This window comes from Ambystoma mexicanum, chromosome 3p (assembly GCF_040938575.1).
Source record: "Ambystoma mexicanum isolate Mex_15411 chromosome 3p, UKY_AmexF1_1, whole genome shotgun sequence".
In the NCBI taxonomy this organism is placed as follows: Eukaryota; Metazoa; Chordata; class Amphibia; order Caudata; family Ambystomatidae; genus Ambystoma; species Ambystoma mexicanum.
In genome coordinates, this window is record NC_090925.1 from 368275463 (window position 1) to 368301745 (window position 26283).

Sequence of the window (26283 nt, forward strand, 5' to 3'; positions counted from 1 at the left end):
ACCAAATTGGATCTTCGGGGAGTGTACCACCTGGTCCGGGTCAGAAGCAGAGACGAATGGAAAACTGCTTTCCGTACCAAATATGGTTTATTCTAATATCAAGTCATGCCCTTTGGGTTATGCAACGCTCCAACAGCATTCCAATATTTCATGAATGACGTCTTGAGAGAGTTAATAGATGTCTGCGCCCTAGTGTACATAGATGACATCCTAGTGTACTCAAGCTGCATTAAAAACAAGGTGAGGAGAGGTCCAGTGAGGCCGCGGGTATACAGGGTGGTGGGGGACTGTTTACCCCAGGTGCCCAGTCTTGAAAATTGCCCACCTGTATTCCAGGCAGAACCCTCCCGCTGGTCACACCTGGGAACCGCAGAGAAGCATACCTGAGTCCCAACTGCTGGGTGGCGTCCCTGTGGAACCAGGTGAGCGTAACAGTAGACTATATGACCTACAAACCTGTTGTGGTACATCTCTCTTTTTTAATGTATAGGGGATCTGTTCTAACAGTCCCTCAGAAGTTGTAGCATCCTCTGAACCTACAATAGGCTTTTTCAAGGGGTCCTTGGAAAGGGATGCCCTAGATCTAGAGGGGCCTCCATGATTCCTCACCACCTCTCTCTCAAGAGCAGGTTGGGTCTCAGGCATCTTGGTTGGAGGGGTTGTGGTCAAGTAAGGTACATGCTTCCACTTCCTCTAAGATCTGACCTTACCTATTTCAGAAGTTTCCCTCCTAACATTAGGATTTACACTGGAGCCTTCAGTAGAAGATCCAACAGTCTTAAGGTGTTTAGCCTTAGACCTATTTTTCCTGGTTTTCCACCAGCTTTGAGAGTTATCAGTTCTCACAGGCCTAGAGAGGGGTCTAATTTTTCTATCCACCTTTTCCTCAGAAGCATGGGGGGTCAAAACCTCTACAATTGGATGGGCAATGATGGAGCCTGGTTGGGGCTCACATTGCCATACTATACTAGCCTCAGATTTGCCTGGGTTAGAGGTCAACTTACTAATACCAGGGCTTGAAGTGGGGTTCTCGGTAGAGGTTCCCACAGGCTCAGAGTGGTCTCTTAAGGTTGCCTCTCTAGCCAATTTGGTTTGGTTCTGTTTTCTCTCACTGGGAGGCCTGGGGGTACTGGATACTACTCCTAGAGCTTTTAAATCATTCCCCACAGGACTCTCCCAGGCACCTCATTCTGGACACTGACAGGAATCCTCACTGTCATATTATTACACTGAATGAGAGCTGGCAGAATTGGAACCAAATGGTAAGGGCCTCTAGAGAATTTAGTGGGACTTTTGGGTGCCTTAGCAACATCCTCAGGCCTGAAAAAGCTTTCATCCACTACTATTCTGCTGGCCCCAGTGTCTCTCCTGGCAAGAGTATCCTGGCCATTGACAAGAACACTGTCCATATAATACCCTCTAGAGTTTTCTGGAATGGAGTTGTACACATCTATATTCTGTTTCTTACCCAGACCCATGCACTCTAAGGATACAGTTGCTTGAAGACCCAAGGGTGCTTCAGAAAATAATTGAAAGTGGGCATTAGCTATTTGTACTTCTTCCTCTGGGGAAAAGGGTATGGGGGCAGTGCTGATCCCTGCAGGTTTGCCCTTGCATTGGGGATCTACTTTCACATGGTCAGTTGACCCACAAACATAGCATTTACCAAATGCTCTCTGGAATGGGGGTTTCTGCTGACCTCCCTCTGGTTGGGCGCCAGAGGATTCACTAGCCCTATTTGGTTTAACTTGTGGCTTACCCTTATTGTTTTGTTTGGGCCCTCTTTGGATTGGAGGTATTAGGATTCTCCTTGTTATCTTACTTTGGCTGCTTTCCCTCATCCTCCTTCTGAGGTGCCCCAGAATCCTTGTGAGTAGCCCCGTTGGAAACCCACAGGTCAGCAGCATTAGCTAACTTCTTTGGATCTATTTCCTTAGAATCAGCCAAGTGCTGTCTGAGCTCAGGAGAGCAGGCATCATAAACTGACTCCAACATAACAAGATTTATCATACCTTCATAAGTGTTTACTCTGTAACCCTTAACCCAGCCATCTAAGTTTTTCAAACATTCACATACCCAGGTAACCCAAAGGGTACCATCATGCTTTTTGAGGGTCCTAAACCTCTTAAGGTACTGGGAAAGGGTCTTCCCAAATCTAGCAATTAAAACTAGCTTCACACACTCATAATCCATCCTATCCACCTACCCCAACTCCAGCACAACATCAGATGCAACAGTGGGTAGCCTAGAGAAGAGCAAAGGAAGCAACCGATTCCCTGTAATGTCTTGAATCCCATGGTTATATTCAAACATTGCTAACCAATCCAAAATATCAAGATTAGCCTCATACATACCAACAATTTCTTTAGGCATACAGGGTCTCTTAGGACTGGAAGACCTAGAAAACTCTGGGAAAGAAGCATTTTCAATATACAATTTCTTACTTTCTAGTGCATGATTCAACTCCATTTACCTGAGCTTAAGTGATTGATGCTTTTGTTCAGTTTGAGGATTAATACATTTGAATTCCAATTCAAGCCTCATCTTTTCTAGAGCAATTAATTCAGGACTGAGCAGGTAGAGGAGCAGCAAGGCCTACATTGTGAGACACATCTGCCTTATCTAACTCATCCATAATAACTGACACATTATCATCCTCATCATTTTCCACATTTGCTGGAGGATCAGGTATTTCAGACCCACTCTCCAGACTTTGTTTCTCTAACAACCTTTCAATTAATTCTGACTTTTTGCCTTTAACAGAGAGATTCCTTTCTCTACACAGATTTTTCAGATAATCCACAGTGCAACTAAGGGGGGTCTCCTGACTGTAGCTTTCAATATCAGACATGATTAAAATCAGCTTTTTGGAGGCCACCAGGGGGCGCAGGCAAGATGGCCGCCTGAGCTTGTTGCTCTGTCCGTAGCCCCGAGGTTCCAGAGGAGTACATGTGGAGATGGGGACCCAGCCTTATCAAAAGTATCAAAAACACGCGGCGGAACACAGAGCCTGCACAGGGAGACGACTCTGAACTTCCGAGGTGTTCCCTAAGCTGAGATATTGTGACGGACGTTTGAGACGGCCTCTCCCCCCACACCCGCATCGCAGGAGAAACCAGGAGAGGGACGGCGTCCTGCAGCCGATGCACCAGTGAGCTGCCGGAGCCTTGGAACACTTCAAGTCGAGTGTCGGAGGCTGCTGCACAGGTCGTGAATCCCCAAGGGCACATCCATCAGCGCGGGCCAGTGTAGCGGGACGCCCCCGTGCCACAGGCATCCGCGAGCAGAGCGGGGCTGCGCCTCCCTCCCATTCCCTGCTGCATATCCTGCTACAGATCCACAGGTCATGCCCGAGGCCTGCACCGAAACCCCCTGTGCCCGTGGGGGGGCCCAGGACACGTGGGCACACTGAGGATGCCTGGAGGCACCCAACGCCTCTGCCGGAACTACGGCTGGCCCGGGAGCTGCACCCCAGCCCCCCCTCCCCACTGACTGCTCCTGAAGAGTTCTTCTCATCCCTGCGGTAAGAGATCTTTACCAGCATGCAGGGGGTTGGAGCTGACGGCGAAAACAGGGGGGCAGTGGGCGGCTGGAGGAGTCGGAGCGAGGAGGTGGGATACACACACCTGTGGTATCTGAAGGCCCCTCGGGGGGAAAGGCTACATGGCCCTTCAAGGTCACCTCCCAACAAAGCTAATAGATAACTGGACCTCTTCACAGACCCTTTGATACCCACACCCGGCTACCATTCTGTGACAGAAGCCTCTCCCCAGCTGCTGAACCCGCGAGACGCCCTTTCCAGAGCCAGGCCTCCCAGCATGGAACCCAACACCATTCTGTACACGTTATCCAGGACGGGGTTTGCTAGCGTGGGCAAAGAAGGCTGACACCTGACAAAGCACCATCTCCAGGGAGGTCCACAAGGGAGTGCCACCTGGTCTGAGGATGGCCTTGCCTTAAGGCGCATTGCTAGCGACGCTGCCTCCCGCCTCATATTGGGCTCGCATACCTCCACTCAAGAACCCTCCCGGCCCCAGGCTGTTCTACCCGTCACGTCAGAGCCAAACAAGCGATTGGGGATCCAGAATCAGGCGTTCCAGGTATTACTACCGACTACCCACGGATCCGGTCCTCCCATTATGGTGACACCCACAGACGTGGCATCATACTCATTAGCACTGCCAGAGCACTACTGAGGAGATAACTACGGTCCTAGGGACGACGCCCCCGTCATCACGCACTGGACATATGGACTTTTTTGCATCCGACCGTGCTACAACTCCCATGAGTTGGAAGGAAGCCCTGTCCAAATACCAGTTTCTACCCCGGCCTCTGACCTGGGTGCTATCCAAAACAATATCCAGATGATTCTAGAGGAGATCCGCGGGATAAGGACAGACATGGGGGCCAAGCTGGTAGACCTCACAACAAAAGTAACCACTTTAGAGGATCGCATGGAGGGAGTCGAAAACAACCAGCTCTCCACGGCATTCTTGGAAACCCAGATGGAGGCAAGGTTTATGGAGGTAATACGTCGGGAGGAGGAACTACAATAAGATTCAAGGTCGACAACATGGAAAACAGGGAGAGGAGAAATAACTTGCGCATCTTTGGCCTTGCGGAATCTGACGGCGAAAGCCCACTTGGCCTGGAGGGCAAGGTGCACGACATCATACGGATTTTTCTGGGGCAGATGCCGGAGAAGAGATAAAATTTGACAGAGTCCACCGTGCTGGAGGGGGAGGCAAGGGCCCTCGTTCGGTTTTGGCACGGCTACACTACTACATGGACAAGGCTAAGATCCTGGAAAAGGCCAGGAGTCTTAGGAGCATACAATATGGGGACTCCAAGGTGGCCATCTTTCAGGACCTCTCGACCCTCACCCTGTTGATGAGGGAAAAGTGTGGCAATCTCACCAGATAGCTCCAGGAGAAAGGGGTCAGGTACCGTTGGGATCATCCCTTCTATGTGGCGTTTCAAATAGAAGGGGGCGAAGCACCATCTTGTGTCTGAGGAAGACATTCGGAGGGTCACAGAAGATCTGGTGAGTGGTCAGGCTGGCTCTCCAGGTGGCCGCGAGGGAGACGACTGGGACCCCGCCCAGGGTCCCAGTGGCCCAGACACGTTCAGAGGTAAAGCTAAGGTGAAGGGTGCCCTCAAGTTTAAAAAAAACTAGACACCCCTCCTCAGTCTCCGAGGGACACTTAAAGTGACTCTGAAATTGTTATCCAAGAGTTGGGCAAGGTGCTGCTGGTTTGGTAGCCCCATGCAAAGGCATTGAAGACACAGGGAGCCAAGGCTCCTGGGCATCACGGGCAAATGGGCTTGCCCCCCATGCCATGTGGGTGCTATGTTTACTCCTAAGGTTGAGGCGCCAGTTGTTGTTTCTTATTGGTTACCACAGTGTTAATGGGCCCACATCCAGGTTGGAAGCATAATTACGCGGGCGGAGGGGGGGGGATTGCGAGGCCCCGATTTGGGCTCCCAGACACGTGCAGATGGAAAATGGTTCCAGCATGAAGCTGGGGATGGGAACCCCGTTAGCTGAATACCTCGGGACAAGGGACAAGTCCCTGGTGGTTCATTGACTATCCCCAACAAGTGTTGGGGGATGAAGACGAACGCCTGGAAAAAGGCGAACGGAGGGAGGCAACTAGGGATGGGGACGGGGGTGGGAAAGGGAAGAAGGGTGGGGGGAAGGGGCGACAATGGATGGGGAAGAGTTAAGTGGGAACAGCCGGATCGAGCCATGGCCTTATGCTCCACATTGGGCTCTATATTGGGAACGCACAAGAGGATGAGATCAAAGACGACAATGGTTGAAGGGAGGATAGGCACACTGAATGTTAAAGGCTTAAATTCTCAGAATAAGAGATCTCTGACTAGCAACATGTTTCGCAAACAGCAGTTAATGGTCCTTTTCTTACAAGAAACCCACTACAAACAAGGGAAGCAATCGACGATAAAGGGAAAGGAAATTGGGTTCTATTTCTGGGCCTCCCACAGGAGTACTAAGAAGGAGTGGGTAGGCATTCTCCAGAGCAAGGCACTCCACCTCACAGAGGTTGAAACTAACAGGGGTTTTGGAGGATGGTTCCTGGGAGTTAAGGGCACTTGTGAGGGTGAACGGATTGCATTGGCCACCCTATATGCACCCAACACAGGACAGATACAGTTTTTGATCCAGATCTTCAGGGTAATGGACGACTGGGCGGAGGGAGCCATGATACTGGGTGGTGATTTTAATCTCATAATGGAACCTCAATCGGATTGGTGGTCAGCAAATGGTGCGGGGAAAAAGGGGGCACCAAGGACAATATAGTCCTGCAGATTCTCTTAAGGGAACACTATTGGGTTGATGTATGGCGCAGAGCTTGGCCAGGCCCGGGGGGATACACCTTCTTTCCCCCCACACAACACACATACACAAGAATCAACCTGTTATTCATCTCGGAGGAAGGGGGAGGGGTGGCTGAGGTACCAAGGTTGGAAGCAATAACGTGGTCTGATCACAAGCTCCTAGTGGCAAATTGGTCACTGCCGTCACCCTGAGGTCTTCTCGATGGCGTTGTAATGATATGCTCTTAAGGGACCCAGTTTTCAGGGATTTCCTAAAGAAGGAAATGATAGCCTACTTTGAGACAAATGACAATGGGGACACCGACATGGGGACGGTGTGGGAGGCTGCGAAAGCCACTTTTCGAGGTCTTCTGATAGCCAAGGGCTACACGCGCAAGCGGAAAAGGGGTCTTATTGAAAACAGGATCCGAGCACAATTGAGGGCTCTGCGGACCAAACTCAATCTCAAAGGGGAGGACTGGGAAGCCCTCCTGGGGAAATGCGAGAGAAGAGGCAGCCCTTACATACGGTCCTCATTGGGGAAGTGATTAAGAAATTGAGGTAACACGACAAAGGTACTATGAACTGGGGGGACAGAGTGGGGACTCTCTTGGCACGCAGAGTGAGGGGATGTAGAACGGAAAGTAGGGTGGGGCTCGTTAGAGACAAAGGGGGCAACATGTGTAAGAAAGGGGAGGAAATAGTGGAATGCTTCTCCGACTTCTATAGAGAACTGTACACCAAACAAGGAGACGAGTCGATGGTGAGGATTCGGGTGTATCTGACCGAACATCCTCTACCCCGTCTCACCGTCTCAGAACTTGAGGGTCTGGAGGGGGAAATATCTGAAGAAGAGGTAAACTGTGCCATTAAGAGGTTAAAAGCGGGAAATGCCCCGGGAGCGGACGGGTATAGAGCAGATATTTACAAACAGTGTCAGTCCATTTTGCCGTAACCACTGGCCAAATTGTTCAACCAAATTAGGAACCAATACTCAATCTCGCCTACATTCTTACAGGCCCTAATTACTGTAATAGCCAAACCGGGCAAGGACCAGGCAGATTGCGGCTCATACAGGCCTATCTCCCTTCTGAACCTAGATGCTAAAATCTTTGCCAGAATCCTGGCGACCCGACTAGAGAAATGCCTCCTCCCGTCTGATCCACCCAGATCAGGTGGGATTCGTGCTAGACAGACAAGGCTCCAACAACATGCGTAAGACCTTGCATGTGCTGAAATCGAGGGTGGTCCGTGAAGAAGGACCCTCTTGTTGGCTCTCGATGCCGAGAAGGCCTTCGACAGGGTCAGCTGGGCCTTTACAGGGAGGTCTTCTCTTCTCTGGGCATGGGACCGAGAGGGTTGGGCTGGATGTCGGCTTTATACTCCACTCCCTCAGCTAAGGTGGTTGCAAACGGGATGGAATCAAGGGCATTCTCCCTGGGGAGGGGTACAAGGCAGGCATGTCCTTTATCCCCCCTAATATACGCGTTGGTTATGGAGCCCTGGGCGATCTCTGTCCGAAATGATGAGGCAATCAATGGGGTACGAATAGAAGACTCACATTGCAAGATCGGCTTGTTTGCCGATGACGCTCTGCTGTATATCACAAAACCATCCCAGACGATGCCTCTGATACTGCAAAGTCTAGCACATTATGGAGAAGTCTCCGGGTGTAAGGTTAACTTTGGGAAATCGGTGGCGTTCATAGGGGGAAATCTGACAGAAGCAGAGGTGGACTATGTGGGAGGGCTCCCCTTCCGGCTCCAGAGGGATGGGTTTCGATACCTGGGGGTTCATGTGGCACGCAGCCCTGATGACCTTTTCCCCAATAATGTTCTCCCTCTCTGGTCAGAAGTCAAGAGGGATATGGAAAGATGGGCGAGATCAGGACTCTCGTAGATGACGCGCCTCAATTTGCTGAAAATGATGTTTGTCCCTGAGTTCCTATTCTTGTTCCAAATGCAGGTTCCCAAGACATTCCTAACGGAAATAAAGAGAGCCCTCTTGCCATTTCTTTGGGCGGGTAAAAAAACATAGGATCTCCTATGAGGTACTAACTAGACCCAAGGAAGATGGAGGTGTGGGGTGCCCGGACTTAGAGACATACTAAAAGGCCTCCCAGTTGAGGGTGCTGGTAGACCACTTCACCCCGGCTACGGAAAAGCAGTGGGTAGCGATGGACAATAAGGTTCTTGCACCGGTAACATTGGATGAATGGCTATGGGTCCCCAGAGCTCGCATCTCGAGAGGGGTCCTGCACCACCCAGTGCTTGGGGGCTTGTGGTCAGTGTGGAGGGAGGGGGGTTACTACAGATGGCTTACAACTTGGCCTTCTCCACTGAGTTGTATTTGGGTCCCCCCGTTCATAGATAAGATAGCCGAACCAGCCGCATTCCAACAATGGTACGAAGCCGGTCTCAGCAGGGCAGGTCAGTTGTGGGTGGGGGGCTCCTTTATACCCCTGAAAGACCTGGAGGAGGCCCTGGGGTTGGGCTACCTTTCCCTGTTCCGCTTTCTCCAGCTCAAGGGAGTTCTCACCGAACCCTAATGGGGGGGACACCCTCAGGAGGGATCTTACAGACTTTGAGAACTTTGAGAGACTACTCATCTCAAGCCGCGGCTCCAAGGGAGTGATATCCCGTCTCTACAAACTTCTCCTGTCAGCTCCAAGGGAGCCCCCGCCAACGCAGATACAATGGGAGAAGGACCTAGGTGAGGCAATTGATGACATAAGGTGGTCCAAAATGTGCAGACCTCTCAATGGCTTTGCTCCAATTCTGACACCAGCCTCTGAAGATATTACATAGATGGAACTATCCCCCGCAGAGGATTGCTAGGATGAGGGTGGGATATGACCCGCATTTTTGGAAGTGTTGGACGGTAAAAGGTGACTACATACATATGTGGTGGAGATGCCAGGTGGTGCAGACATATTGGGGAGAGGCCTTATCCTGGATTAAAGGGGTGGATGGAGTGGGGAGGACCCTGTGGCCGTTGATCCTCCTTTTTCGAAATTGATGTGGGTGATGATCACAAGGAGACCCAAGGTCATATGCTGCAGGTCATGCTGGTGGTGGTAAAGTGTTGTCTGGCCCAGAAGTGGAAAAGTCCACACATGACAGGGGAAAAAGAATGGGTTACCAAAGTCCGGGCTATCTATGACATGGAGTTCTTAACACACCTCATTGATGAGTCCAAATCGAACATTGAAGAACTGTGGCTCCCCTATTTCGAAAAGTATGAACGCCTGGCCTGAGGTGACAACATCGCGTGTGGGGGCCACCCCACACATGAGGGACCACCAGGAATTGTTCAATAAACAGATGATATGCTACACAAGATATGTGCCACTGGGGAGACAGAGTCGGGCCTAAGGCTCTAGTGTGCAAGGAAATAAGGTTTTGACTGTAACTCGAAATGTTCTCTGCAAAATCTCTAGACGCTTTAGATACCTGTGCTCGATCCATGGCCATCTTTGGGGGTGGGGCTGGGGGAGGGATACTGTTCTAATTGTACCAAGGAGACTACTGTTGATATACAATGCATGATGTTATAACCTAAAATATCAATAAAATTTGATTTTCAAAAAAAGAAAATAGCTTTTTAGTGATGTTTAGCCTTGTGGTTAGTTGATCCAAGGTAATAGCAGTACTCTAAGGGCCTCATTCCGAGGTGGGCGGTAAGAGGGTCCCACTAAGGGCGGCTGGTTTTACCAGGCGCCCTTAGTGGGAGCCGCTAAAGGACCAGCATGCTAACAACAGGCCCATTATTAATGGGCCCGTTGTTAGCATGGTCCCCATTTCAATTGAGCCCTATGGGGGCTCTAATGGGAATGGGGATTGGTTCCCTGAATGGGGAAATACCGGGTCCTCTAAGGTTGGAATGGCCCGGTAATTCCCCATTAGGGAACCCAGACCCGGTATGCGGTAAGGGGGTAGCTATGGTGCTAATAGCATCATGGCTACCTCCAACCTCGGAATGAGGCCCTAAGTGTAATTACTATATGTTATCCTCACCACTGTACACCAGTGTTAGGCAGAATCATGTGAAGTACCCTTTGGGAACACCACACACAATTAAGACTGCAGTACAAATTCACCTTTGGTACAAGCCTGTACTACACAGTAAAGTGGTAGCGATGGCTGAGCAGCAAGATGTATCTCAAGAGTAAAGTGAGCAGTATCAGACGTTACACAAAGGACAGCAATTGCTATGGTTCAAACAAACACTGACTCAAGGTTTCTGAGTAAACGAATATACATTTCTTTATACATTAATTTGTAAAACAGTTCACTAAATAAATCGGCAGAAAAATCATACTCTTAATATACTACACAACACCCAATCAATTCTGGATAAGTTAGGCTCAAAATGAAGTGCGAGCGAAATGGCACTCCAGCAATTAAAAGGGAGGGAAAGGCAAGGTTATACAAAATTAAGCAGCACCAACAAGTAAGTAGGCAGGGCAATCTAGAAAAGGCTTGCTACAATGAGGATTCAAATCAATAGGCCTGGGACAATGTTAATGGTTCAGAGTCTTTGCAGAGGATCACACAGTTCAGAGTAATTTGCGGTTAAGTCTTTGCCAAGAGTTCGAAACTAAGTTGGTCGGAAGAAAAGTTACTTAAATGAGTACAGAAGGACAAACCCTCGGATTGGCGAAAGATTTCAAACACAGCGGTCGGACAGGACGAATAACTAGGTTTGAACAGTACCTTTAGAAGAAAAAGGATGCTGTAGCTGAGGCAGAAGTTCCTGGCAGATCCTGCAAGCTCACGGTTCCTGAAGTGACTGTCGGACTGACACGAAGAAGGAAGACTAAAGGGTCCTGCACTGCCCAGGGAAGACACCAGCAGCAGAGCACAGCAACGAATAAAAGGTGCGCTACTTAAAACCCAAACAGGGTCCGGTCCTCTTGGCTATCCGGTTCACTGCAGCTGTGCACAGCAAATTCGACCAGGGGAGGGAGGCCTTGCTTGGTGTTTTGGCGAACTGGTTGGTCCCACCAGCTCAAGGGAAGAAGATTCCTTGAAGATCTTCTCTGTCGTCGAAGTTTGGAGATTTGGACCCGCAGCAGGGCTCCACCGGGAAGGTTCAGACGTGGTAGTGGTCCTCTTCTTTCAGCTTCTCTTCGATTCTGTCGCTCCAGTGGCGACTCTGCCTTCCAAGTCCCAGAGACCTGCTTTTTATGCAGTTTTCCCCCATTCACACAGCATGGCAGTCAATCACACAGTAGGGTGGCTCTCCTGGCAGGACAGTCACCTAGCCAATCAAACAAGAGTGTGACTTGGGTTTCCAAGGCAACCCTGTGCAGAGGTCCTAAATCCCCTCCCTCACATCCTGTCTACCCAGACTCTCAGGCGCCTAAGGAGGGCTTCTGTGCAGAAGCCCGCCAAAAGACGGTGAACAAAGGAACCAAACCTGGTTTGGCGCGCAGAGTAAAACACGAGAAAGACCTTTACAAAAAGAAATGGCGAATAAACCCAGCTGGAACCAAAAAAAAGTAAATGGGGTCCAGCGGATTTAAGTTCGAGGCTACTAACTTAGCCTAAAACAGTACCAAGGCTATTTACATAGACCGCGGTAGGAAAAATATGGTAGACACCACTGCCACTAGCCAAATCTTAAAGAAAGGGGAACGAAATAATGTTCCATGAGAGACAGACAAAAAGGGATAACTATTAACCCTTTTCAGTACTCTATGGAAGATAGTTTGTACTGGGTCTGTGGTTTTTAAAAAGACTAATAAAGTAAATAGAAACTTTACATGTTCTGGGAGACAGTAGTCAGTCCCAGAAAATGGAGTTTAAAGTGGGAAGTCAAAAAAAGACTACCCTGTGTCACTGCACTAAAGGTGCTGTGTGACACACAGTAAAAAGATGATGCCTATGGAGTAGGTGAGGCTCCACAGTCTATGAACATAAAAATGTTAAACACACAGCAAAACACATCTAAGAGTGGGGAAAAAAGGCTCTCGCTCTTACCAGTTGAAAAGAATAAATCCTAGAAATCCAGCACAGCTGCTGAGGGACTCAGTAGGTAAGGGAAATTAGACATTCTGAAGAATTCTCCCTAACAAGGAACTACCTTAATAAGGCATTTGCTCAGTCTGGGGGTTGAAAGAAAGTCACAGGAGCACGAAAAGTTTGGAAAATGAATGCCCCGGTGCCAAAGTAGATGGAGGTGGATTGGAGACTGAGCCTTCCGAGAGATGGAGTTCTGATCCATAAAATGCACTGACAGGGAAAGGTGTTTCCCAATGGAAGTGCTTATCCTTTTGATGTTGATGTTGGCTTCTCTTAAATGCAAGTGTAGGACATCTGAGGGGAAATGGAACTCGTCGGGCGGACCATATGACAAACTTCAAAGGCAATATCGACTCTGCATCCGCTCCAAGATAAGAGTCTTTATTCAATCCTGCATCTATGCGGCATCAAACAACATGGCCAAACTTTTCAAAGTCTGCAAGGAACTGGCTAATCCTGCAACAGCCTCTTCCTCTGTCACACCCACCCAGGATCTTTGCTCAGTCCTAGCTGCACACTTCATCACAAAAACCCAAGACATCCTTTCCTCCTCCCTCTCTTCCACACCACAGCATACACCAACACCGGAGCCTCCATTGGCCCCTCCTCCACTTCTCCTCTCTTCTCTCTCACTCGTCACACCTGATGATGTCACCAGACAAGTCCGGTCTATGAAGGCTTCATCCAAACATGTGGACTCCTGCCCCTCTAAAACCATTAAGGACAATTTTGATTCCCTCGCCCCAGCCTTGGCTGATATCTGCAATCTCTCCTTTTTCACTGGTGTTTTCCCAACTTCTCTGAAGCACTCCCTTGTGCACCCTCTGCTCAAGAAACCCTCTGACGACCCCTCTATTCCGGAAAACTACCACCCTATCTCTATCACACCTTTCCTTGGCAAACTCCTGGCGAAGTTGGCTATCTCTCAACTGACCCTCCACACTGAATCTATTGGTTGATTCCATGACCATCAGTCTGGCTTTTCCACAGGCACAGAAACTGCTCTTCTGAACACCCGTGAAAACCTTCTCTCAAATCTTGATACTAACACTCCCTCTGTGCTCATTCTCCTTGACCTCTCCTCTGCCTTTGATACAATTGAACACAACATCCTGATTGCTCGTCTTCGTGACACCCTGTGAATCAAAGGTCAGGCTCTGGCATGCATGTTAAACCTCCTTTCTCTCCGACCCATCCCAGGTGGAACTCAGAGCCTTTCTCTCAACTATTGCTCTCTCAACCTGTGGTGTTCCCCCGGGATCTAACCTATCCCCCTGGTTCTTCAAAGTCTATATGGCTGCCCTGGCACATGTGATTGCCACTTTCACCTCTAACATCCAGTGTTACGCGGATGACACGCAACTTTCTTTCAGGTTACCCTCAGCCGCCGCCTCCTCCTCATACTCAACTGTCTGTCCGCTGTTCAGTCATGTTGTGCTGCAAACCATCTCTGCATCAGCGCCAGTAAGACTGAGATGGTTCGCACTGGGACCCCTTCCCCTGCTTTCCCACTTTCAATCTGGCCGGTCTCCCTTGGCCCTGCGCCTGCACCTACACGTGAGGCTAAAAACCTCGGGTCATCTTCAACTCCACTCTCTCCTTCTCCTCTCAGATTTCGGACATCTCAAAAAAGTCTAACTATCACCTTCACCTCCTCAGAGGTGCTTTACCTTTTCTCACTTTCTCCCAGTGGCTGACTGTCTTTGGAGCCCTGGTTCTCTCTAGGCTAGACTATTGCAACAGCCTCTTCCTCAACCTCCCTTCTTCTTCCCTGTGCCCTCTGCAACTCATACAGAAGAAAACCACAAGACTTATCTTTGGTCTCAAGCCCAGGGACCGCATCTCTCCGGCACTGAAATCCCTCCACTGGCTCCCCGTGGCTGCAAGGATAAAGTTCACGACCATCTGCATTGTCCACAAGGCTTTCTGGGGCCTTGGACCTACCAGCCTGCAACGTTGCCTACCTAAATACTGTCCCTCATGAGCCCTCCGCTCATCTAACTCCAGCCTTCTGCGAGTGAGCTGGTTCTCCAAGCAGAGATTTGGAGGCAGATCGCTATCCTCAGCAAGTGTTTCCCCTTGAACAGCCTCCCTCCCACCCTCTGTTTTAAGCCTGATCTTCATAAGTTCCGGAAACTCCTCAAGACCTTCCTCTTCGCCTCTTCCTTCTCCCCCCCCCTACCTTGCTAACCTAGCTCTCTGTTCTCTCCCTCTCTCCCTCCTCCTCCACACAGCATGCTGACTGGCCGCCTGGTGTACCTCAGAGTCTCACACGTCCCAGGCTCCCCTGCCAGTCCTCTCTCGCCTTGCCTCAGGGCCCTACAAACCCCACCTCCCAACCCACCCACCCTCACTGCACTTGTTATTAACCCAAGAGAATGGCTCTACTGCACTTACCCAAGTCTCCACCGACCGGGTGCACTTGGACCTCCCCCTCCCTGTTACCGTTTCTGTGAATTTGCACGATCTGAAAGCATCTTGCCTGAAGATCGTCTACTTGTTCTCCCTGTCTTCACCCCTAATTGCACTTGTAAAATTGCAGAATCGCTGTCTGGCCTATTTGCTGTGTCTCAACTGTTAAATGCACTTAGTCTGCCTGTCAGACTATTATCGTCTCACAATTTCATGGGCTCTGAACAACTGTTGTTTTTTCTCATGTTCCCACCCTCCTTGTGCACTTTGAAACACTTGCCTGTGTAGGCACTTTATAAATAAACAATACCATTGAGTGGGGAAGCTGCGTATTCCCTCTAGTGACCTGGCAACAGCTGGGTGTCTCAGAGGTTGAGGGGTGGTCGATCTCATCACGAGATTGCTGTGCTGATTCTTTCATCAAGTGTTGGCGATGAGGTTGGTGGGGGTATGGGTTGCTCATGAGATGATAGAGGGTTTTGGGGTGTATTATGTAGGTAATGAGGGGGGAGGGGAATGAAGGGTTGCTCGACCTAGTTATGCTTTTTAGATACATTTTACGGAACTGGGGCCGGGCTTTGAAATTGGTGTGGATCTATGAACGAATTAGGAGCTATGGGTGAACTCAAAATAGGGACATTGAATGTGAAGGGGCTCAACTCCCTGCATAAACGATCCCTACTTCTGAGAGACTTGGGACGCCTGTGGCTGGGCATTTTGTTTGTACAGGAAACTCACTTTCGAGCGGGAGATGAATGCTGCCTGAATGGTAAGAGAGTGGGACAGTCCTTTTGGGCTTCAGAGGGTGAAAGGAAAAAAGGCGGTGTGAGTATTATTTTGGGGAAGTCCATTATCCTAAAAGACACTCTAGTGAAGAAGGCTTGTGACGGACGGCTGTTAAAGGTGAAGGGGAATTACACTGATTGCTCTCTAGGTGCCCAATACGGGACAGATATCGTTACTGGAAAAAGCTTTTGAGATTGTAGATGGATGGGATGGGGGATATGTCCATAGTTGGTGAGGGTTTCAACCTGATCAGGGATCCAAAACTAGACTGGAAATCATTAAGGCCTGGAGCATGCAGGGAGCTGACTCTGGAGTTCTCGAAACTCATTGAGGATAATTTCTGGCTTAGTGTGTAGAGATCCCGAAATAATCTCCTGGGAGGATAAACTTTTCCATCCCCGCCACACAACCTATTTACAAGGATTGACCTCCTTCTGATATTAAGAGAGTTTGGGGGGCATGCTGAATTGGTTATGATAGATACTGTAGCATGGTCGGATCATAACTTGACAGGGCTCACACTGGCATTGGGCTGTCAGGAACTAAGGATTTATCGATGGCGCTGCAGTGACTCCCTGCTCCAGGATGGAGTCATTTGAGAATTCATGGAGAGAGAAATTTGGTTCTTTTTTAAAACAAATTATATGGGAGTGATTGTACAGCAATATATTTGGGCAGCGGAAAGGGCCACTTTTTGAGGACTCCTCATCGCAGGAGTGGCAAGGAAAAAGAGGAACAGCGGCCCAATCGAGTCAAGTTTGAGGGAGGGCATTGCACACCTTAGAGCAACCCTAAAGGGGAACTAAGGAGTCGTGGGGAGTGCATTACATTCCATTAGGGAGAAGAGTCAGGAACTTCATTCTTTACTTATGGGCGAGATGGGTAAACCCATAAACTTTACGAAGCAGATGTATTACGAGAAGGGGGCGATAGGGTGGGATCCATTCTGGCCCATAGACTACAAGCGACTAGAGACGACTGGAGAGTTGACACCATTTCTGACAAAGCAGGTGCAGAATTAAGGGACCCAGGGGATTTTGAACAGATTTGCAGAATTTTATCAATACCTATATTTGAGCGAGGAGGATGTTGCAAGCACAGAGTTCGAGACATAACTGTCCGGTATTGCTCTCCCCTCTCTGTCCATTGAGGAAAGGGACCCCCTGAATGCTGAGATCTCCCTGAGGTAGTCGAAATGGGCCATTCAACGTATGAAAACAGGGAAGTCAACGGAGAGAATGACCTTCTGGCTCTGCCGTTGGTAAAGGTATTCAATAGTATCAAGGGTGGAAGTGACGTGCCCCGGACGTTTCTAGAATCCTTGATAATAGTAATCCCTAAGGAGGGTAAACAGCCAACCCAATGCCTGACTTACAGGCCAATATCTCTGTTAAATATAGATGCCAAGATATTTGTCAGTGTCCTTGCACCATGGCTTGAGGTGGTTTCTCCCGAAGCTAGTGCACCCTGATCAGGCGGGCTTTGTGCGGAATATACAGGAGGCAAATAATCTAAAGGAAGAAGCTGGATATAGTGGCATTGCAGGAGGCCGGAGGAGCACTGATGCTATCCCTGGATGCTGAGAAAGCCTTCGACCAGGTGGACTGGAACTTCATGAGAGCAGTACTGATGAAGGTGGGCATGGGAGTGACTTGGATGGGGTAGATTGGCACATTATACTCAACACCCTCTGCCAGGGTGCTGGTAAATGGGATGACATGCTCTTTTTCCCTTACTAGAGGTGACAGGCAGGCATGGTCACTTTCCACCCTAATTTACGCGTTGGTCATGGAGCCCTGGGCCGCTTTGGTGCAGGCAGAGCGATGTATCCATGGAGTTACAAATCAGGGTCAGGACTATAAAATGGCCTTATTTGTGGATGACGCTCTGCTATTGTCAAGACTATATTCAAGATGTTGACTTGTTGCTTTTCTCTAGTAACAACCCGAATGAAGGTCTCCTCAACTGAGGGTGACCTTTCCTATGAAGCAGAGTCTTACCAAAATCACAATATAGGTGAGCCAAATGACTCGAATGAAAGAGCATAAAAGACCCACCAAGGTGAACCAGGCTGAAAGCTCAAAATAAATAGAGCTACAACTATCTATTTGCATGTTGTTTTTATAGAATAGGTATATGTAAAAAAAGAACCAACCTTAATGTCCTGAGCACTGAGTTTGATCGTATAGATAATCCTGGTGGTCCTGGTGGGTCAGATGTCTGGTAATAAAACAATAGATTGGATAATGTCGTGACAAGAGTGACAACCAAATGTTAAATACACAAGTAAGTAAAATAGGGTTCTCACCCCTCATCCCATGAGGCAAGTCTTTTCCAGTCTGCATTCACTTACCTGCTTGCCTCAATTGCATTTCTGGCTTTTCCTTAATGAAGTCTACCTATTTGTTCCTGCACTTCCTTTAACTTGTGTTGCATTTATTGTATCTCTCTCCTCTTTCCCTCCTGCACTTCCCTTCCTCCCCCCTCTACCCCTTTTTATGTTCCAGCACTAACACATTCCAAATCGTCTCATGATCTAGTCAGAACGTTTTTGTTTGTTTCCTCCCTCCTACCCCCCTCCTACACTTCACCTCCTCCCCATCTCTCCTACTCTCATGCTATATCACTTGCACATTCTGAATGTTTCAGGACTTTTTAAGATTGTTTTTGTTTTTATTTTATCCCTTTTTTCTACTTCCCTATCCCCCCTTGTCTTGATGCACCTCGAAGAACAATTTATGCTGTATAGTGCGCATTAAAAATAACCAACAAATAAATACATAAAATATCATATGAGTATCCAAAGAACAACTGAAGAGTAGAACAGCAAAGCAGACTCAGGATAATAGGAAGGATTATCCAAGGTTGTGTAACAGGACAAAAGAGAAGGTTAGTAGGGTTAACAGAACCTAACCCGAGCGGCACAAGCACACTCTAAATAGGAAAACGGTCGCCAGGGTGCCAGTCCGAGTAACCAATAATCTGTAAAGCATCCACAAGTGTTCACATCTCTTCAGGGAAATCAGTCCGGAAAAAAGACCAGTTGAATCACAAATAGATAAAGAAATCAATTCCAATCCAGTTAAATGTTATGCAGAGGTTCGTAGCCGGTAGAGGTAACAAGCAAGAGTTTTCAATAGTTAATCCGTAAAGCAGTCCGTAAAGCGAGCATCCCTGAGGGTGGCAATGCGGGATGGATTTTTACAGCTGGTGGAAGATGGGAAGGAGGTTGCCAAGCAGTCATTGCAAACGTGCCTGGATATAGCAGACTGTGTTGGCAGAGCAATGGGTTCAGCAGTTGTAATGAGACACCAAGCCTCTCTAAAAACCTCTGGCTTCTCTCCAAATGTTCAAAACAGGCTGCTGGACAAACCCTTTGAAGGTGACATGCTGGTCAGAAAGCAGACGAATCCTTACAGAAATTCAAGGAATCCAAGTTGGCTGCTAAATCATTGGGCCTAGCGGTGCAGCGGGTCAAACCTGCCTTCAGCTTTGCCTCCAGGGGCAGAGGCTATAGCCGGTTTGTGCTCTTTGGCAGGAAGGCACAGCTCCGGCAAGCCAGGCAAGGGCAGAGGTCGCTTCTCATGTCCCGGAAGTGGCAGAGGAGCCTCTAGAGGCCAGCAAGCAGCAACAGCAGCAGGGTCATTGTGCCCTCTAAGCAGCTTTGATTTTCCCCTCCTACGATGCACCGGTTGGTGACCGTTTGGCAGGTCATTGGCCCCAGTGGCAGGAAATTACTTCTGATGCCTGGGCCCTCAAATTGATTCAGTGGGGTTATTGTCTGCCTTTTCTGAAGAGGCCTCCAGACAGACTTCCACCTCCCCCAATCCAACTGGGACAAGAGCGTCAGGAAGAACTGAGAGCCCTGTTATTGAAGGGTGCCGTGGAAGAGGTACCTCCCGATCAGAGAGGGTCGGGCTGGTATTCCCAGTATTTTCTGGTGCCCAAGAAGGGAGGAGGTCTCCGTCCCATCCTGGACCTCAGGGCCTTGAACAAGTTCTTGAGGAAAGACAAATTCAGGATGGTAACATTGAGAGAGATTCTTCACGCTCTCAAACTTCAGGACTGGCTGGTATTAATAGACCTAAAGGATGCCTATTTCCATGTGTCAATACACCAAAAGCCCAGGACGTTCTTAAGGTTCCTCATAGGGGACAAGCACTATCAGTTCAAAGTGCTTCTCTTTGGGTTGCCCCCTTTGCCAAGGGTAATATCTGGACAACTGGCTGATCCAGGGAAATCAGCGTGGCCGGTTTTGTCTCAACTAGAGGACACCTGCTTTCTACTGCACAAGCTGGGCTTCTCCCTCAACTTGAAGAAGTCCCATTTGACACCGGTTCACTGGCTCCAGTTCATCGGAGCAATCTTAGATACCCGGTTAGGGAAGGTGTTCCCTCCCGAAGAGAGAGTCTGCAACATAGCACAGATGGTGCATTTGTTTCAGAACCACGCCACCCTCCCAGAGGCTTCCTTCCTCTGCCTCTTGGGACTCAGGGGATCCTGCCAATGGCTCCTGAGGGACCAGTGGTCTCAATAACTGGGAGCGCTCATGGATTGCCTTTCAGTGTCCAGCAAGGTAGTCTACGAACTCGGCTGGTGGAACACACGCAACAATCATTCCAGGGTCGACTGGGACAAGAAATAGGCCCGGTCACCCAAATAAAAGTGGACCAACCCTCGCCTCACAACCCTTAACCTATGATGACATCACCGGAAGTGATGTCATTTGAACCCACCCCAAAGTAACATCCCGGGAAGCAATGAAACACGACCTTAAACCCTTTGACAAAACAGGAAGTGGCATCAAATAGCATTGTTCCTAAGTACACTAAATTACTGTGAATCCAAGCAGACGTCCAAGGCCAAATGATATGTTATTGTATAGCATTTACGCTTAAGCTCTTTTTCTATAGAACAAATATGCATACAATATCTCCCAACCTGTGTAGGTACTCATTTATCGACCAAAGAAGGATGAAAGGCTTTATGAAAAGAAGAAAGGAATTCAATTTTTTTATTTTATTTTTTTTCACATTTTTCTTCTTCCAAACCGGCCCAGGCATGGCCAGAAACCGGCCCCACTCCCAGGGACGATTTTGGCCCAGCCACGGGCCGAAAGGCTGATGGGCCAATCCGACCCTGAGTCTTTCGGTGGGGAACCCTTCTGGCCCCAGGCCCTAGTGGTCACAGATGCGTCCTTGAAGGGTTGGGGCACCCACTGCAAGAATTTGCAGGTAAGTGGCCCCTGGTCTCCTTCAGAAGCCAAGTGGCACATTAACAGACTGCAGTTGCAGACCATCAGGTTAGCCCTGAGGGCCTTTGCCCTGTCTCTCAGAGGGAAGCATGTCCTCGTCCTGACGGACAATATGGTGACCATGCACTACCTCAACAAGCAGGGTGGTGTGCATTCCCGCCCACTCTGCACAGAGGCAATTCAGCTGTGGTTCTGGTTGCGATAGAATCAGTTCATCTGGCGGGGACAGAGAACACCTTGGTGGATGATCTGAGCAGGCAGAGCTCGGTCTTACACAAGTGGAATGTGTGTCAGGAAGTCCTCGAGGAGGTCTTCGCGCCCCAGGAGTGGATCTGTTCATCATGGAGTCCAACAGGAAGTGCGAACAGTTTTGCTCGAGGGAATTCCCAGTGAACCGCGTACTGGGAAATGTGTTTCTGGTGGATTTGATCTTCCATCTCAACTACGCCATTATCCCGATTCCCGTCGTCCCTTGGGTTCCCAGGAGGTTGAAGAGATTTCAAGCAACCATGATCTTGATCGCCCCGGATTTGGCGAGAACGTGCTACTCTGATCTCATGGATCTGACCATCTGTCCACCTCACTGGTTGCCTCAGCATCTGGATCTCCTAACCCAGTCAGAGGGTTGAGTGCTCCACCTAACTCTGGATTCCCTCACCCTACATGCCTGGCTCTTGAGAGGATGAGGTATGATGACTGTGATCTCTTTGAGGATGTACTTGAGGTATTCGGGTAGAAGGTACACATCGCGCCTAGAAGCAATAGTGTACATGCACGTTATAAATCATATCATTGCTGGCTGCACGCAGACCTTCTACTAGATCTCTGTACATGCACAGGTGGAGAAGATTTGAGGCGTGGTGCCGGGAACGCAAGACTAACCCTATCTCTTGACCCACCACCACAGTGATGGAGTTCCCTCTGTCCCTGGCCTCTTCAGGCTTTCAGGTTGCCACAGTCAAGGGGTATTTGATGGCCCTGACTGTGTTCAAGAGGTCCCAAGACCAAGGTTCCTTTTTACTATTCCGGTCATGACTCAGTTCCTCAAGGGCCTTCTCAACAAGTTTCCGCCAACCCCATTTGTTGTCCAGATTGGGATCTTAATATGGTTTTGACGTACTTGATGGCGGCTCCATTTGAGCCCACTCATGTTCTTTGTGGCTGTTATCCGTTAAGACAGCTTTTTTGGTTGCGATCACATCTGCAGGAGGGTTAGAGAACTGCAAGCCTTGTGTTGCAAGCGTCCCTTTCTGAAGTTCTTTCGTGAGAAGGTCTCTCTAAAAGTTAGACCCGGATTCCTTCCTGAGGTGGTTTCAGAGTTTCATCTGTCCCAGTCTATTGATTTACCCGTCTTTTACCCTCCGCCACATCCCTCAAAGGAGGAAGAGCTGTTCCACTGCCTTGACCCCAAGAAAGCTTCTATGTTGCTCGCACATCTGAGTTTAGGAAATCAGACCAGTTGTTCGTGGACCATTCCTTGCCTAGAAAAGGTCTTGCCATCACTAAACAAACCCTGTCACATTGGATTATTTTGTGCATGTCCGAGTGTTACCAAACGACAGGCAAGGAGCTTCCAGCGGGCATGAGAGCCCACTTGACCAGAGGGGTTTCATCCTCTAGAGCCCTCCAGAGAGGGGTCCCTGTTAGGGATATATGCTGAGCGGCCACTTGGTCATTCTTGTATACTTTCACCAAGCACTATGCCTTGGATGTTGCATGGGGATCTGATGCAAGGTTTGGTACGGCCGTTCTACAGAATCAACTGGTTTAAATCTTGCTGCCCTCCTCCGTTATCCTAACTGCTTGGGGAATCCATCATGATGAGGAATCTGCGGGAAAAAAGCAATCCATTGAAGAAGAAATTACTCACCTTAATGATCTTTCTATGGATTCTTCTCCCGCAGATTGAGGAGTGACCATTCCTAATGTTTTAACAGCTGTTTAGCCTCCTCCTGTGGTTTTTCCTTCTGCAGCGTTCAGGCGAAGGGGGAAAGAATTGAGGAACTGAAGCATGGGTGTAGGTACATGCTATATATATGACGCCTGACATCACTTCCGGAGCCGACAGTCGAAAGCCGGTCAAGACAGATCGCCGGGCGAGTCGAGGACCACTATGCCCCCTGTTGAAAAGTTACCAAACAGCAGAGCTGGATGATGGATATCTATCATGAGGAATCTGTGGGAGAAGAATCCATAGAAAGATCATTACGGTAAGTAATTTCTCCTTCTCTTATCATTGGGACATATATTAACGAATGCTACCAAGTGGCTGAATAGTGTGCCTATAAGTAGGAGAAACCTCCTCTTCGGATCTGCAGAAATATTCTGCTTAAAAAAATTAGATATCTTTGACCATTATAATTGGTACTCTCCTTGTTTCTCACCTCCTGAGGTAAAGAACAGCTGAGGAAGTGCCTAGTACGGAATATAATCACCTCATGGGGGCATCACACAAACAATTCATCCCCTTCTCACATTCTCATTCATCCTCTGATCATCACACTCCTTTATCCATCCATGCATGCCTGTTAAATAATCGGTTTATCCACATCACACCTATTCATTTATCTGTACATATAGACTCTCATTATCATATAACCTTAAACGTTCATTAATTCATCTTTATAATCTTTTCATTCATTCTTAAAGCGCCATAATCTTACTAATTCATCTATCTTCACAATCATTCATTTACACATTATACATCGCTCTCATACATTCATCAATCCTCACATTCACACCCATTCATCCACCACCTATACTGCACCCTCTGTCCACTCTGTTTTCCCCATGACATATTCCCCAGCTGCCTCAGTGTGTCTGTGTGCATTAGCACATGTTCTCTCTACGACAGCCAAATGTTTGTTATACACTTGTAAGCAGTACTCTTGAGGAAACAGAGTGCTCAGCAGGTGAACATTTCCCAATGAGGTGTAAATGTTCACCCATCCCACTGCAAACAACTGAGGCATTCAATGCTGGTCGAAATAAACAACTACCCGGAGTAAACAAAGAATCTATGACAAAAAAACTAGTGCTGGCTGGCCAGAGAGCAAATGCATCCAGGGTCATGTCTTGTTTTAATGGCAAAGAGGTTTTCTTCACCAGGACCTTAGTAATTTATCGGATGGGCAGGGCGAAAACATTGTATAAATTGCTCATTTATATCATGCTTCATTCAGATTCTGGCCCCTAAGCGCAGGACCAGACTACTCAGTGTGGCATTGTTTCCAAGGCAAGTGATTTTCCCCTGAGCTATACTTGGAGCACTTCAAAAGTCTGCGTTGTTGCATAGGGTCCACTTTTCCATCGGACAGCACAGTTCATGCGCTGTATATACACATCCCTATTAGCTTGACTCCCTGATACTTTGTTTTAACCGAAAAGGAGAACACAGAATGAGGGACGGTAGGTGTGAGCACACTGGGCTAAATTCACAAGTACTCTAGGGAGAAACATAGAGGTTGTTTGCTTCTTTCTGACAGGCTCTGTTCTGTGACCCTATTGGAGACCAGATCCAAACAAATCATCAGGGTTGCCCTGAGACCGTCGAAATGTAAGAAGTCACCCAGAAGAATTAACTCCTCCACACCATGATCTTCCTAGTCTAGTTAATTGTCGTCTTCTTATCATGACGCACATCGCAAACGAACAGGAAAATACCTGAACAAAGTCTCGAGCTAAGACTTTACAACATGTGAGGAAAGACATTTGACTTTCAGTCGCAAGGGAACCAAGGGCCCCTCGTCAAACCCAGCAATCAGACAAAGCAAAAAGTAGATCCTGAGAAAATAGATCTAGAAAGGATAGCCATGCCAAGCCATATCCCTTACTGGATCAAGAGCACACCATGCCAGACAACCCAAAGGTGGAGTTCCTTCTCTCCAGCCCGCGGCCATGTCACCAGTGGAGGCATCTTTGCAATTCCCAACATACAGGTACGTTGTTTGGTCTTTTCAGATGTGGCTATGGTGGTATCCACTTGTTCCTTGGGGTTGATACGTACTCTACCTACACTGCACAAGCCTTGGTATCAGACTTCCAGGACCTTTACAGAGCCATAGAAGGCGGATTCAGATGCTTAGCCTTACCCAACAACATGCACCAGATGATTTCAGAATTTGCATTGGACTGCATTATATTGGTGGTGATGACAATGTGAGCAATTGCAGCATGGTCGAGGCTAGCACAGCGATCAACCACCGAAAAATACTGCATTGTAGATTACATTTCATTGCATCCTCCTTTTTGCGGAAAATTACATTAACATATGCTAATCTCACAATGAAATAGTATTGATAGAAATGTGGTAGAGGGGCAAAGGAGACACAGTAAAGCGTAGGTCGGAAGCAGTAACGTAAAATTAAGTTACTACTATATCAGAATAAGAGAAGTGGCAATGGTTTGAGGAGCAGACAGATGGGGACACAAGCAGGACATGGGCAGGTAGAGAATACATATTGGGTGGGGATTGGGCACAGAGGCTCGAAGCTGGCATGAAAGGCATTACGAGATGGGCAACGAAGCTGGCATGAAAGGCATTACGAGAAGGGCAGCGGGTTAGGAAAAGGGAAGGGACACAGACATGGAGGTCAGGGGGAAGTGTCCACAGAGACAGCAGGATGGTTGGGATAACCTATTGTGGCTGGAAGTGGGGTGCAAAGATATGGAGTGGTCGGATAGGGGACAGAGACACAGAGGGGGCCGAGGTCAGGAAGGGGCATAGAAATCGGGAGCTAGAGGACACTGCTTGAATTCGGAGGCAGCAACACAAAGAAGCTGTTTGAAATAACGTTGCTATGTAATAATATTTGTAATTTTCAAAGAGGCTTAGATAGGTCTTAAAAACAGGGACGTTATTTGGGGGACACCAGGGGTCGCACCTGCGACCCCTGAGCTCTACCTTGTTAGCCCTAAAAAAAATTACAAAATTCTTATTTTCTTTTTTTTTTTTACAAAAATGTAACCTTCTGGCCTGTGGTGGCGCTTTGTTTCTGAAGTGACTGGCTTTCTTGTTCAGGCCTCTTAAAAAAAAACAGGGGGTTCCACAAGTGTAGCACTTTAAGCAGTGACCCTGAGTAAGAAAGAATAGGAATAACAAATAATGTGTATTTCTGGAATTTTATACAATAATTGCTAGACTAATTAAGGGTTTTTTTCAGGCACATTTCAGGGGGTGACTCACCTATTTAGTCTGTTCTTAAACGCCTCATACTCACAATGCAGACCAAAACTTCCAAAAAGCATTTAGAGTAGAATAAGCATCCATTTCGGATTTTGCTTTTCGCAATTTGCAGTTATAGAATGTCACTTGACAAAATCCTTGTGCCTAAAAGCCTGTGTAAAGTGTAGAAAAGTTTGAACATAGCACATAAAGTGGCCCTTGATTTCATTGTGCCACAATTAATGCTTTGTTGTAATGTGTCTCTTTTTCCTATCTCCATGGCATGTTGTTCAGGATGTTTG